Source organism: Gracilinanus agilis, chromosome 3 (assembly GCF_016433145.1).
Source record: "Gracilinanus agilis isolate LMUSP501 chromosome 3, AgileGrace, whole genome shotgun sequence".
In the NCBI taxonomy this organism is placed as follows: Eukaryota; Metazoa; Chordata; class Mammalia; order Didelphimorphia; family Didelphidae; genus Gracilinanus; species Gracilinanus agilis.
In genome coordinates this window covers 395,897,457-395,911,672 of record NC_058132.1, presented here as the reverse complement: position 1 = coordinate 395,911,672, position 14,216 = coordinate 395,897,457, and the positions used below count along the sequence as shown (strand labels likewise).

The 14,216-nt window shown below is 41.0% G+C and overlaps 1 protein-coding gene across 1 annotated transcript in view; it reads right to left on the bottom strand.

Moving 5' to 3' along the window:
- The window catches only part of PRRG1 (proline rich and Gla domain 1), a 159,706-nt gene extending 151,139 nt beyond the window's left edge, over positions 1–8,567 (bottom strand). The window contains exon 1 of the mRNA XM_044670161.1: positions 8,493–8,567. The gene's annotated coding sequence lies outside the window, so the exon portion shown is untranslated. The remainder of the gene's footprint in view (positions 1–8,492) is intronic.
- Positions 8,568–14,216: the final 5,649 nt, after the last annotated feature.

Here is a 14,216-nt window from a genome sequence, read left to right as displayed (position 1 = left end):
GAAAGGAGCAGAGCCAGAAGAACATTGTACACAGAGACTGATATACTGTGGTAAAATAGAATGTAATGGACTTCTGTACCAGCAACAATGCAATGACCCAGGACAGCTCTGAGGGATTTATGGTAAAGAAAACTACTCACATTCAGAGGAAGGACTGCAGGAGAGGAAACACATAAGAAAAGCAACTGCTTGAAGGCATGGGTCGGGGTGGACATGATTGAGGGTGTGGACTGGAAACTACCACACCAATGCAACCACCAACAATTTGGAAATAGGTCTTGATCAAGGACACATGACAAAATCAGTGGAAATGTGCATTGGCCATGGGAGGGGGGAAGTGCGGGGGGGGGGGGGGGTGAAGGGGAAAGTAGGAGCATGAATCATGTAACCATGTTAAAAATGATTATTAATAAATGTTTTAAAAAAAAAAGATTGGGGAGACTTGATTTATGAAAGTAAAACCTGACCAGAATATTCCCAGCCAGATCAAGAGGGAGCTGAAAATCTCATGAAATCTCACTTTTTCAGCTGACCTTCCCACCCACCCTAACCATGTAGTAATCAATCCCTATGGGATAAGACCTTTTTTTTTTTTTTTTCTGTTTAAGAGAAGATTTAATAATGAGCTCAGAAAGACAGCAGAAAATTTAAGATAAAAACCATGGACTCTGCATCTTTGTATTAGGGGGAGGGAAGAGGAAAAGGGAGAAGGAAGGAAGGAAGAGGGTCAGGGGGAGAGAAAGAGAGAGCACTGAATATCAATTTATTGATTATTGCTAGCTTATTTAATAAATTAATTTTCAAAGGGGAAGGAGATTATAGTATATAAACATAAATCTCTTCCCCACTACAACCCATAGCTGTGTAAATGATCTTCCTGGAGGCAGCTAGGTGACTCAGTGTGGTTTGAGAACCAGACCTAGAGATGGGAGGTCCTAGGATTAAATCTGATCTCAGATACTTCCTAGCTGTGTGACCCCTGGGCAAGCCACTTAACCCCCATTATCTAGCCCTTATTGCTCTTCTACCTTAGAACCAATACACAGTATTGATTTTAAGATACTTTGAAGGTAAGGGCTTTTAAAAAAATAAATAAATGATCTTCCTAAAACTCAGGTTTATCAACCCACTATTCCATAAACTCCAATATCTCTGATGCCGCCAAGATGAAATATTAAATCTTCTCTTTGGCATTCAAATCTTTTATCATTTGCTCCCACAAACATTTCTAGTCTCTAAACACTTTCCTTACCCTAAAAGTACTCTTTGAAGTTAGGGACACAAAACACTGAATTTTCACTGGCCGTCTCCCAAGTCTAGAACTCTCTACCTACCTCTTTTGGAATAAACTCTCTACCCAGGTTTGCCTGGCTTCTTTCAAGTCTCAACTGAAGTCCATCCTTCTTCAAGGAGCTTCAGTTCTCCTTAGTCTTAGTTACCTTTCCTCCCAGACCATCACCACTTTATTCAGCATATATCTTATTTGTAGAGTTGTTTGCTTGTAATGCTCCCCAGTAGAATGTGAACTCCTTGAGGCAGGGACTGTATTTCCCAATGCTTAGCACAATGCCTAGCATATAGGTGCTTAATAAATGTTTACTCACTAATTGCAAGCTATAATCCTTAGCTTAATACTTAATTATATTGTTTGGGAAAACTTACTTGTTGATATTATTTGAACCTGGCTTGATATAGCAACAAATTAGTAGACCTCAGAGACACTCCCAGGGAAGTCATAGCTTCAGGGAATACTTAAATACCTTCCAAGTGTTAGGTCCTACCCAAAGCTAAAGTTTTGGGTTCCTCACCTTTATGCTTACATTTCAATCAACCTTAATTTGAATTCTTATGCTTACTTAGGTAGATAATAAAAGGACCTAGCCTGGGAATTACCCTTTGTAGGAAATAGCTTAATAGGTATTAGTGGGTGATAGTGAACCTTTTAGAGATTTCATGCCCAGTCCCACCCCGCCCTGTTATCCCCACACAGGGGATGAAGAAAGCATTCCCACTGGGCTGCTAGGTGGAGAGGCAAGTGATATGAAAAAAATGTCCTCAGGCACAGTGGAGAGGGAGAAGGGAGCAGCTGCACCCTAGTACTTCTGCCTTTCTAGTGACAGACTCTGCGGTGTGGGGGAATGGGGGCTCTGCACATGCCCACAGAAAGCACTCTACATGCCATCTTTGGCACGAGTGCCATAGGCTTGCCATCACTGAGTACCAGTGGTTCCTATGTCAGTGCTTTCTTGAACCTCACAGGAACAGGAGGGAGTCTTCTGGCTTTCCTTCTCTACCAAATGACTAAATAAATTTCTTTCTAAAATTCAGATTTGGGGGTTCATGCTCATGATTAATAAGACTAATGAGTTTGACTTCCATTCTTGACAAAATTCCATAACACTTTAAAGAAAATGTTTTAATGTGTTTTTAAAAAAAATTCATTTCTGGATAGATCTCAACCCATCTCACTTCCCCCCACAATGCTCCTACACCTATAATTAAGACAATTAAGTAAACACAACCAACAGTGAACTTTTCTGCCAATACATGCAACATTCTGTACCCCAAGTCTCCCACCTCTCTCCTGAAAGGAAGAGAAATTATCTTCCATCATCAGTAGAACATATTATTAAGGGAATGAAAGGCTTATGAGCATTCAGAAAATAAAGTAGTTATCAATAAAAGCAAGCTTGGCTTCATCAAATACAAGTCATATGAGACATCTTATTCCCTCACAGTCAGGATAACTCATATATGAAGAGATGTTATAGAAATAATTCAGCTAGATTTCCAAAAAGTCTCATGATATTCTTCAGAACAAGATGAAGAGATATGAGCTGGAGTAAAAGTAGGTGGATTTGTAACTTGTTCAGTGCCTGAATAGGGCAGCAAAGTATGAGTGAAATAGAAGGCTGGCCTTAGAACTCAAGAGAATGTGATTCAAGTCCTACCTGTTGCTACATATAGGCAAATGATTCCATATCTCAGTTCTCTACTGTAAAGGTTTCAAACACATGGGTCATAACACTCCTCAGTAAAACCCAAATCAGATCAAAATGTAATTGGGAAAGAGTTAACAATGAATAAAAATACACTAGAACACAGATTATGTCGACATGTGGTTTTCTAAATCAATGTGAAGATTGCAGGGATCCTTATGTAAGGAAAGGTTTAAAAACTTCATTTTCTTTCTTTTTAATCTTTACTTAGTAATTATTTCCTACAGAGGGTAGGTTACTTAGTAACAACACTAAGACAAAAGGACATGAGCTAGTCAAATAGTTAAATGACTTGCCCAGGGTCTCACAGCTAGTAGCTTCCTTTACTGAGTTTGAAATCACTGTTCTAGGTAGCTCAAAAACTATTCATCAAAAAAATAAACCCATGTGCTTTGACAGAGGAAGTTTCCTCACAGGGTTTAAATCATGGGTTCAGTGTTTTTCCTTCTCCCTGTAGGTCTTGCAAAGTGTCTTTTTTAAAATATCCCTAAGAGGTAGGTAGTAAAAGTATTAATTCTGTTTTTATAGATAGGGGACTTAAAAGCTCCAATTTTGTGACTTGCTTGCAATCATGTAGGCAGCAAGTCAGTGGGAACACAGCCTCAGGCTTTCCTGATCTAATGCCAGCTTTTCTCTGGACTGCTTCAATAGCCTTCTAATTGTCTCCCAGCCTCCAAGATTTCCCCATCTAATCTAATCTCCTTGATGAGCAGTTGACAAAATCCCTAAAGCATAGAAAATCATGACACTACCTTCTTCCATCAAGAACCTGCAATGACTCCCTCTTGCTTCTAGAATCAAACAAACTCCTCTGCTTGGAATTTAAAGCCATCACAATCCGACTCCAGCCCTCTTTCTAAGTTCATTATAAGCTTCATTTCTAGCCAAAATGTCCTGTTTGCTATTTTCCTCATACAATACTCTATCCTCTCTCTTCGTACATTTGCACAGGCTAACCTCCTTACCTGCAAGGTCTAAGATAGCCTGGATGGCTTCTGCCAGCCTCCACCATCTCTAAATTACTTTGTATACATTTTGTTTTTACTTTGTTGCAGCTCCTAACAAGCCCCTTGAGCCTAGCACAAGAACCTGGCAGGTAGAAAAGTATTTAAATACTAGTTAGAGGAATTAATGAAAACATAGATCATCTGTTCCAAGCTCCCACTTCTTCCTTACTCTATTTTAGAGAACCTCCATGTTATCTCTTTGGTTTAATCTCTGATGATGAAAGAGGTCTTTCTCTTTGGTAATACCAACCTCTACCTGAATCCTGATCCTACTCTATCTTGAGTCTCCTCCAGAAAAATTATCTCATCTGTCATTCTCAGGTTCATCTACAATCTCTCCTTAGCCACTGGCTCTTTCTATACTCCTTAGATAAGTTACGAGGTCTCTTCCATCCACCATGCCTAAAATAAAACAAATAAAACAACCCCTTCATTTCAGCCTACCTTCTCTTCAAATTATCAATCTTGCACAAGTCATTTAACCTCACTTGGTTGCCTTATCTTTCATATAAACTGGGAAGCCTCTGAAGACTTCCTTGCATTGGGGTAACTGGGTGATGAAGGCATACAGCACTGAAATCTGGAGTCAATTTAAGACCAGAGATCAAATCTAGGCCTAGACACTTACCAGCTGTGTGATCCTGGGCAAATCACTTAGGCTCCAAATGCCTTGGTTTTCTCAACTGTAAAATGGGGATAATAATAGCATCTATCTCCCAAGGTTGTTGGGAGGTTCTAATGAGCTAATATTTGGCAAGTGCTTAGCCCAATACCTGGCATGAAGTAGATATGTAATAAGTGCTCTTTATCTTCCCTTTCCTCCTCCCATAATAATATTACCAATAATAATGATTAATATATATATATATACATATATATATAGTATCTATGATCCAGTGATGCAAATCTGATTCTCTATTTCACAAACTCCTGGAAAGAGTTGCCTTCATTGCCTCTTCTACACCATTATTCAACTAAAAATACCTCCTAGAATCCTCATCAAATTTTAAGGAATCTCTCCTGGTCTCCCATCTCCAAGTGTTCTCTCTTTTCTCAAATTAACTTGCATTTATGTGTGCCCAATGTTTCTCCCATATCCCCTCCACTACATTTTAAATTTTGTCTTTGAGGACATAGAGAACATCACAGTATTTGCCACATAAAATTAGATACTTCAATGATTCTTTAACCTCATAAACATGGGTACCCCCCTTCCACAGTTGAAAAAGGAAACCCATCCACACTTTCTCATTCTGAGCAACTTCTTTCTGTTCATAGTAGAAGCATAACAAATGTTTGTTGTATTGAACTGAAAAACAGGTCAAGAGGCTGAACAGCTTGGTGACAGGACTAGGTAATATGCTATACTTGGATTGATTCCAAGAACTGGGGATCTATAGCCTAGAAAAGAAAAGGTATAGGAGGGACATTATTGAGGATTTCAAGCATCTGATAAAAACAATGACTGGAACTGCTAGGTGGTTCAGTAGATAAGAATGCCAGGCCCAGAGTCAGAAAGACTCATCTTCCTGAATTCAAATCCAGCCTCAGATACTTACTAATTATGTGCCCCTGGGCAAGTTACTTTAACCCTCTTTGCCTCAGTTTCCTCATCTGGAAAATGAACTGGAGAAGTAAATGGCAAACTACTCCAGTATCTTCCAATATCTTCAGAGTCAGACATGACTGAACACCACACTGATTTGAAGAAATAGAGCGGTAGATTTGGTTTGATGTCGAGTGGTAAGTAGTAGAATAAAAGATTTTATTCCAGATCCTCACTCCCAATCTAGCACATTTCACACTGCTTACTTATCTTCATCCATCTTCCAAATATATTTGAATAATCTTTTCTTCCACCTAACCGAAGGTTGGTGGTTCCATTTAAAAAAAAAAACAAAACCTATCTGTTTCTTGAACTCAGTAACATTTTTTTTATTTTCCAAAAATACTTGAACATTTCTGCCATTTTGAATTTCTAAATATTTTTAAAATGCATAATGAAACTAATACAATAATGTCCCACCCCTAAGTGTGATAATATCCCATAACTAAAGCAAATAGTGGGATTTATCACATATGAGACATTTTCAAATGTCTAGCTGCAATGGAAAATTTAACATTAAAACCACTTACATTTTAACAAAACACTGTGCATTAACTGAAAAGAAGTAATCTTAAAGGGTTGTTGTTTTTTGTTTGTTTGTTTGTTTTTTTAGACCCTTACCTTCCATTTTGGGGTCAATACTATATATTGGCTCCAAGGCAGAAGAGTGGTAAGGGCTAGGCAATGGGGGTCAAGTGACTTGCCCAGGGTCAAACAGCTGGGAAGTGTTTGAGGCCAGATTTGAACGGAGGACCTCCTGTCTCCAGGCCCAGCTCTCAATCCACTGAGCTACCCAGCTGCCCCCTGGTTGTTTCGTTTTTTAAGGATCTAGATATTCCTCAATCAGTATTCAGCAAGAACCTTGTTCTATTCATACTTGGAAGAAGATGTGATGGTCTTTTAAACAGAATAAAGATCTGAAAAATCAGTGTTTGCAAAACAGGATTCAACAATGAAAGGAAAAGGGTGGAGGAGGAAGAAGTCCAGAATGTTTTGTTGTATTAAACAGAACAAAGGAGTAAAAATATCTACATCAGAATTGAGTGACATTCTCATAGGCACATAGCATTTGTGCCATGGAGAACCAGAAATTAAGACAATGAAAGCCAAAGAATTCTTAACCAGTCCAGGATTTTGCTTAGTTATTGTCTTCCCCTCTTCCCCTTCTCCAGGAACCTATCAAGTTCCAGATCCTAACATAAAGAAACTTGAGTTTTTCACTCATAACCAATTTGTCTTAAATATTCAATCAGTCTTTGTTTAACACCTTGATCTCCTTTCTCCATATATTCTGTAGCTTTGAGCATTGACTTCTCCCCTAGAACTTCACACTCATAATTTCTATTTAATGTGACCATTTAACCCTTTCATCCAATCAAGTTTTCTCAAATCCACCCCTTAAAACTTTACCTTTTATGGATCTGAATTCCCTTCAACTAAAGATAAGTAGTATCCACAACACAATCACAATATCAGACTGTAGCCCAAAGAAGCAGCAGATTTGTACTATAGTTCAGATTTTTTTAACGGTTAGCCCCATGACGGCTCCTATAAAAACAGTATCAAATGTCAGGGGAAGGAGAACTTTTCTTCACTTCCTTTACTCCTCAGAAGTAGGCAACATGGTTGGGAAAGTGGAAAGAGAACCGATTTTGGTGTCATCAGACCTAGGTTTAAATACTACCTCTGACGTAACTTACCAGTGTGACATGGTAGAGCAAGTCACTTCTCCCTGGATCTCAGTCTCCTCATCTGTAAAATGGACTTGGTCGGGGAGGGAAGTTAAGAGAAGGGAAGAACTATATGGCCTGAGAGATCCCTCCCTTCCAGCTCAGGAGCTAATATCTTAAGGAAAGTTCCCCAAAACCCCACCGGCCAAGTGTAAATCAATGGTCAAGCACCAGCTCAGATTCCCTCCTCCCCGCCCCCTCCCACCCCCCACACACAGTGGCAGTCACACATTGCAGCCTAGAAAACAGCCATTCCCTTTGTTAAAATTTCCACCAACACAATGAAGCAGAAAAATGGTCAGTGCTCACATAGAGAGAAAGGAGGGTGGGGGAAATCATAAAATGTCGGGGGCGGGGAGGGGGGGAGAAGTCATAAATCGTCAGGCCTCCCCGGCACAACCCTGGCTCTAGATCTGTAGCCCAAGCTGCCGCCACTCCTTTCCCCAAGCCCCTCACCCACAACAACGAAGAACTTTTCCAGAAACTCCACAGCCTCAAAAGGAAAAGACGAAAGAAATAAAACTCAATCCAACCGCGAACCTCCAAGAAAAAAGGACCCTAACTCTGCCTTCCCTGGAAACTGCAGGATCCCGTCTTGCTGGGTCCTGGCTCTTCCTCAACCCTCGCAAACCCAAACCAAATGCTCAAGCTCTTCTTCGCAAATTACCTGCCACAACTCCTCAGGCCTATGGGTCGAATAAAGCCCGAGAAACCGTGGGTACAGTCAAACTTCAAGTCCGATTCCCCTTCCCGGAGGCAAGGCTCCCACTTTCTTCCCGGTGCCTGAGAGAAGGCGCTCGTTATCTCTTCCCCTCCCCCCTTCTCAACATTCCCAGAGCCCCTAATAATCCCCCAGCTCTTTCCTCTAGGATCTCTGGGCAGCACTTGTGCCCCACAGTTAGATTCTGTCACCCAGGCATCTGTGGCACTGGCCCCCACTGCTTCATTTCTCCCTCAGTTTCTCCAGTCCTGCCGGGACTACTCCAGCCTGTTTAGGACAGGGAGGCGGGGAAATGCAAGCACTGCTACCCTTTCCACTCGGGGAATCCTTTTCCAGACCCACTCGCAGGGTTTGAACCTTTCCCAAATTAAAATAGAGCTGGAAATTGGGGGTGAGGGGAGGCAGGGTGACTAGGTAGGTCTCACTCACCGTGCGCTTTAGCGCCCGCTACTCGCGTTCCGAGCCGGGCCAGCTGCTGCTCGGTCCACCGCTGCTGCAGCCGCTGCCTCCCTCCCAGCCAGCTGCGGCCTCAGCGCCTGCGCGTTCCTCCAGCTGCGACCGCCACTGCCAGAGCCGGAGCCAAAGGGCCACTGGATCTGGGCGGGGGTGGAAGCAAGGCTGCCTCTGCCTCTGGGGACCCAGAGCTCTAGCAGTACAGCGTACACTGGGGAGCTTTACTTTGCGTGGAAGCGCTCCTAGGAGTTCCTTTTCCAGCCTTGCTCTGACTACAGAATCCCGCCAGTGTAATTTCCATTTAGCGTTCCCTTGGATATTACTAGAGTGCATGACTTAGGTATTGTTTAGGTCGCCAGTGTGGATTCCTAGAATCCAACACCCTTTCCCCTCCCCCAAGCTGTCTGCTTTCACCAATTCTTGCTTTTCCAGAGTCTCAGAAAAACTGTGCTCTGGAGAGGGAACAGTTTGGCTAAGAGAAACTTCCCTGGGACATTTGTCTTCCAGGGAAGCTAAAATATCCAAGGCCAGAGCCAGCAGGCCTAGAATTGGGGCTGCCGCTCAACCAGCCCTACGGAATTACCAGCCCCCTCCCATTTCACTACCTCATTCAGCAGATGACTCTCGGTATCTAGTTTCACCGTCAGTTTGTCCCTTAAGCTTCAGCCCTTCAAGAGGAGGCAAGCACAAATGATAATTAACACACAATACACCTATAGTTAGGAATTTTTGTAAACATTTTTATTTGTATATATTGTGTCTATCCACCATTGCCTTTGTTTGAGGACAGGGAATTGCCCTTTCTCTGACGACAAATTATCTTGTCTCTGATTTTCTACTTTTTTTTTTTTTTTTAAAGAGTTGAATACTACTAAGAAACCACCTAAGAAAGAATAACCAGAGAAAATGACAGGTCATGAAATGAAAAAACGAAGTATTTTGGAACTACATGGTAGACAGAAATCTTAGGTTCTGATGTTTTGAATTTGTATTCTAAGAAATTCATTCAAACTTATTCCTTAGATCTTTCTTTAACAATTGAATGTTTCCTGGTCTTCACATTTTGAACCTTTGGTCCACATTCTTAATATTCTCCAGGTCATGCATTCTTAGTTTCAAGGGTGCAGCATTTTTCTAGTTAGAGTCAAGTCAGCTGTGGAATTCTATATGTTTTCAATTAAACCATGAAAATAAGCACAAAACTGACGGATAAGGAATCATGTTCAATTCAAAGAAAATCTGAGAACCTGAAAATAATATTCAAATTCTCCTTGTCTTTTTTATTGTTTTTCACTTTGGTGATGGGGAACCTTTTAGAAATAGAGTGGCTGGGTGGTCCTGCCCCTACCACAACCCCCAGGGTGCCCTAGCTGCCCCAGAGACCAAATGCCATGCCCCCCCCAGAGACCAAGTGCTGTAACCCCCCTATCCTCCTCTATTCCCATCTTGCCTTCCCTTACCCCAGACATGGGAGGGGTGGCTGATGAGAGATGAGTGTGGAGAGGGGGAGGAGAGTGGCTCCAGTGCTCTGCTCCCATCCAGTTCTACAGCTCTGCTCCAGATTCAAAAGGCTGCTGTCTACACCTCAGCCTCAAACAGCATGTTAGCAGGCCTCCCTCCCACCCACTCAGTGCCTTACCCTAGACAGAGGAGGGAAGAAGTGCTCCCATTGGCTGCTAGACAGAGGGGAAAGAGAAATGAGAAAATATCCTTAGGTGCATGGAGAAGAGGAGAGGAACAGCTCCACCCCAGATCCATCTGGCTTTCTAGTAACAAACTTTGGTAGGTGACTGCAGACATGCCCACAGAGAGGCCTCTGCATGCCCTTTTTGGCATGTGTGTCACAGGTTTGCCATCATGGTTCTAGACTATCTCTCTCAATCTTGGCTCACATGACCCCATTATCTTTTAGATTCCCAGAAGATGACTGATACTTTTTCCTTCAGGATTCTAGAAGTAACCCTGAGAGGTTGGGATGTCTTTTTCTAATATTATAGCTTCTAATACTATAACTCATAAACCCCCACTAGTATGTTATAGATCCTAAGGAAAAGTGGACTCAAACAAGAGTGACAAAGGAATAACTCAGCAGTTGATTGGAAGTCCTTTTTTCCTTTGGTGAATTATTAATGATGTTCCTCTTAAGTATGGTGTAGCTTTCTATAGGGATCCTCTTGGAGTACTAAAGCTGCCTTTTGTCCTCAGTTCCTGATGTAGAAGCTGTCATCAGCTGTTCCAGGGACATTACCCAATGGGGGGCCCAAATGTTCTGATTTTCAAAAATCCACAAGGTCATTATCTAGTCAAAAGAGGGAAGAGGAGGAAAGATGGAGTCTCTTCTCTTCTTTCCTCTGCCCAGGCTACTTTTCTCAGAGGTTTGTTTTGAACTGGTTTCACTGATCTTGCCAGATACTCTGATGTTCAGGTTCTAAATTGGCTTGCCAATTTAGCCAATAAGGGCTTATAGGTCATAATTGAGTCTCTTTAGCCAATATACTTGCTATGTAGTGGGGTGTATGGGGTGTTCAAAGAGAATTTTAGTATAAGGAATCTCTGAGCTCTTTTCAGGGTCACTCATCCTGTCACCCAACTCTCACTTGTGGCTTTAAGGAACTGTAGCCAAACTCCAGTAAAACTGTTTTGGCAAAGAGTCTAAACCAGGTTGAAGGTGACTAAAAAGCCTCATACCAGTTGGTGAGTTAAGAGAATGCCTACCCTAAGCATATGAAGAATTCTTTCCTGAGGAGCAATTTGTTCCAACAGTTATGAAGGTGGCTGATGCATGTGCTATGGAGTGATTAGAGCTTAGTCAGGCAGGAAAGATGCCCGGGACATCCACTGCATCCCTTACCATATCCATTTGTGCTGATTTTCGTCAAAGTCCAGTATTAAGATAACTGGAAAAGAAAGTGAGGCCAAAGACTTTGTACCCTCTGGATGTCACTGGTCCTTTTTGAAAACAAAAGACAAACAACATTTACTAAATAGGATAATTTAACTTCATCCAATTGCTTTCATTCCTATCAAACTGATTAATGATTTTTACACATAATTTATTGCCTTTAATTGCTTCAATAGAGATACTCTAAAGCCAGTGATGGGCAAACTACGCCCCCGGGCCAGATGTGGCCCCCTGAAATGTTCTATACAGCTGCTCGACATTATTCCTAATCTGATGAATACAACGAGTAAGATACAATACGACGAAAACTTCGAAAGAATTGCCTTAGAAACAGAATAACAGATGAGCATTTCCTTTCCTTTGGCCCCCTCTTTAAAAAGTTTGCCCATCACTGCTCTAAGCTGATTAACATATTTAAGTGGAATAGGCAATAGATTCGATCTAGTCTCCTGGGAACCTATAATGGAAAAACTCAGGCACTTTTTGGAAGGCACAATAATTTTGACATCTTTACATAACAAATAAAAGGTGGTCTGGAGGCTTATTGCCAGTTGTGAGCATTTATTAATAAAAAGAGGAGAGAGAGACAGAGATTTCCTTTAAGGTAAGATCAGGTTCCCACCCTGTAAAAACTACATCTGCTAAAGAAACTGCAACCTAAAGTAGGGGCAGCTGGGCTAGCTCAGTGGATTGAGAGCCAGGCCTAGAGACGAAAGGTCCTAGGTTCAAGTCCGGGCTCAGACACTTCCCAGCTGGGTGACCCTGAGCGACTGTGTGTCCCATTGCCTACTGGTTGTGGCCCTATGCTCCTAGAATGGAGTCCCAGGATAAAAAAAAGATTTCAGCCCAGCATGGTCACTGTGCTGCTGCTTGCCAAGTGTCAGCCCAGGGAGTCAGTCTCTTTAATAGCGATAGTAAAAAGATGGAGAGAACTTCTTGCCTGGGTTTCAAAATCCTCCTAGCCCACTTTATTTCAAACATCATGCTGATGTGGAGCCATTCTTCTGGCTCTTCCTCCTTTGCTAGGAAGACCCATGGTGACACTGGCACTGCCATGATGTCACCCACCCTAATTGCTCACTCTCACATTGATGCCATGGAACATTAGAGCTTAGACTCTGACATCCCCTAAATAATTTCCTTCACACATTTAGAATCATGGTATCATAGATCTGGAGCTAAAAAGAACCTCATAGTCTATTCATTACAATATCATTGTAACTGGATTTGGGAAAGGACTCAAGAGTATTATCAAATTCTTGATTTTTAGCTGATTTCTACTACTAATGGCATAAAGTCTGAAATCTAACTGGGCTTTGTAGTTCAGAGGAATAACAATCCCTCCAAACCCTGAAAAAAGACTGTTAAGATCTGTAACTGGGGGACATCGTTCCAACTGACTAGAAATTTTTTAATTCCTTCGGAGAGAGTAGAGACAGAGAAAAAGAGCAGAGCAGAGAACACCAGGAACAATGCTATAGTGATTATAAACCCTGGTAGAGGGTCTTGTGTTATGTGGTTATGTGGTCTGGTCTAAGGACTAACCCTAAGCCTTTTAGGCAAATCTCCAGCCTCCTATATGAAGAGTAGTGAGTGAGTAGGGATTTGAACCAAAAGAAAGGTCACATCCCCTTGATCTGCTTAGTAGAGAGAGAAAAGTCTTCTCAAACTAAGCTTCTCCTCTAATTCATACAGGACAAAGGAATGTATCCTGCCAACTTTACTCCACTATGGCAATATCTGCTTACACTCTGATTTTACAAGTGAAGAAATTGAGGTCTAAGGATGTTAAGTGACTTTCGCAAGGTTATACAAGCTTTTTACATCAGAAATGACATTTGAACTCAGTTCCTCTAACTTCAAGGCCAGTGCTCTTTCCACTATAATACACTGCCTCCTCAAACAAATTTTTAACCTCTTTGGACCTCTGTTTCCTCATCTATAAAATGAAAGAATTGAATCAATGATCTTTTGAAGTTCTTTCTAAACTTAACATTCTCTGACTGTAGCCAGTGCCTGGCATTCTTATTGGCTAATAGAGGACTTTTTGTGAAAAAGCATGGTATTCTATATATAGATTATAGATCTCTCGTAATCTGAATATTTCTAACATTTTTAATCTATTATGGATCTGTCATCAGTAAAAATATCTTTTTTATTTGTTCTTCTCATGGTAACACAGTTTAAATTTATTCCCCTCTATCTATATGTTTACTGATAAAGAACAAAAAAATCAGATGAGAAGTAGAGAGAGCTATGGATAATACAGGTAAATGTAGATATGGTTGACATAAGTCTTTCAGATCAAATGATTTTGTACATCTATTGATTTTTTTAAACCATGTAAGATTATTACAGTTTTAAGTTGTTTACTGTGTTTTTATTATCTTCAGAATTTTAATTCCCTTTTTTAGTTCACTAAAGCTCATAACCTTGAAGTTATTTTGCATATCTTCTCATATCATTTTAAAATGCTGTGTATTCTTCCTATAATGTCACCAGGATCCATACCTTCCTTACTTCTCCCCCAGTGAAAATCCTAATATAAGACCTTATGTCATTCTAAGTTAGAAGTTCTTAAGCTGGGATCCATAAACTTGTCTTTTAAAATCCTTTGATAACTGTATTTCAACATATTAGTTTACTTTGTCATCCTAGCTATTATACATTTTTTTTTGCATTTAACAGCATTTTCCTGAGAAGGGGATAGCTAACATTTATGCCAGAGAGATCCATGACATGAAAAAAGGTTAAAAACCCCTGTTTTGATTGGTACTCTGGCACTACTCTTTCTGCTT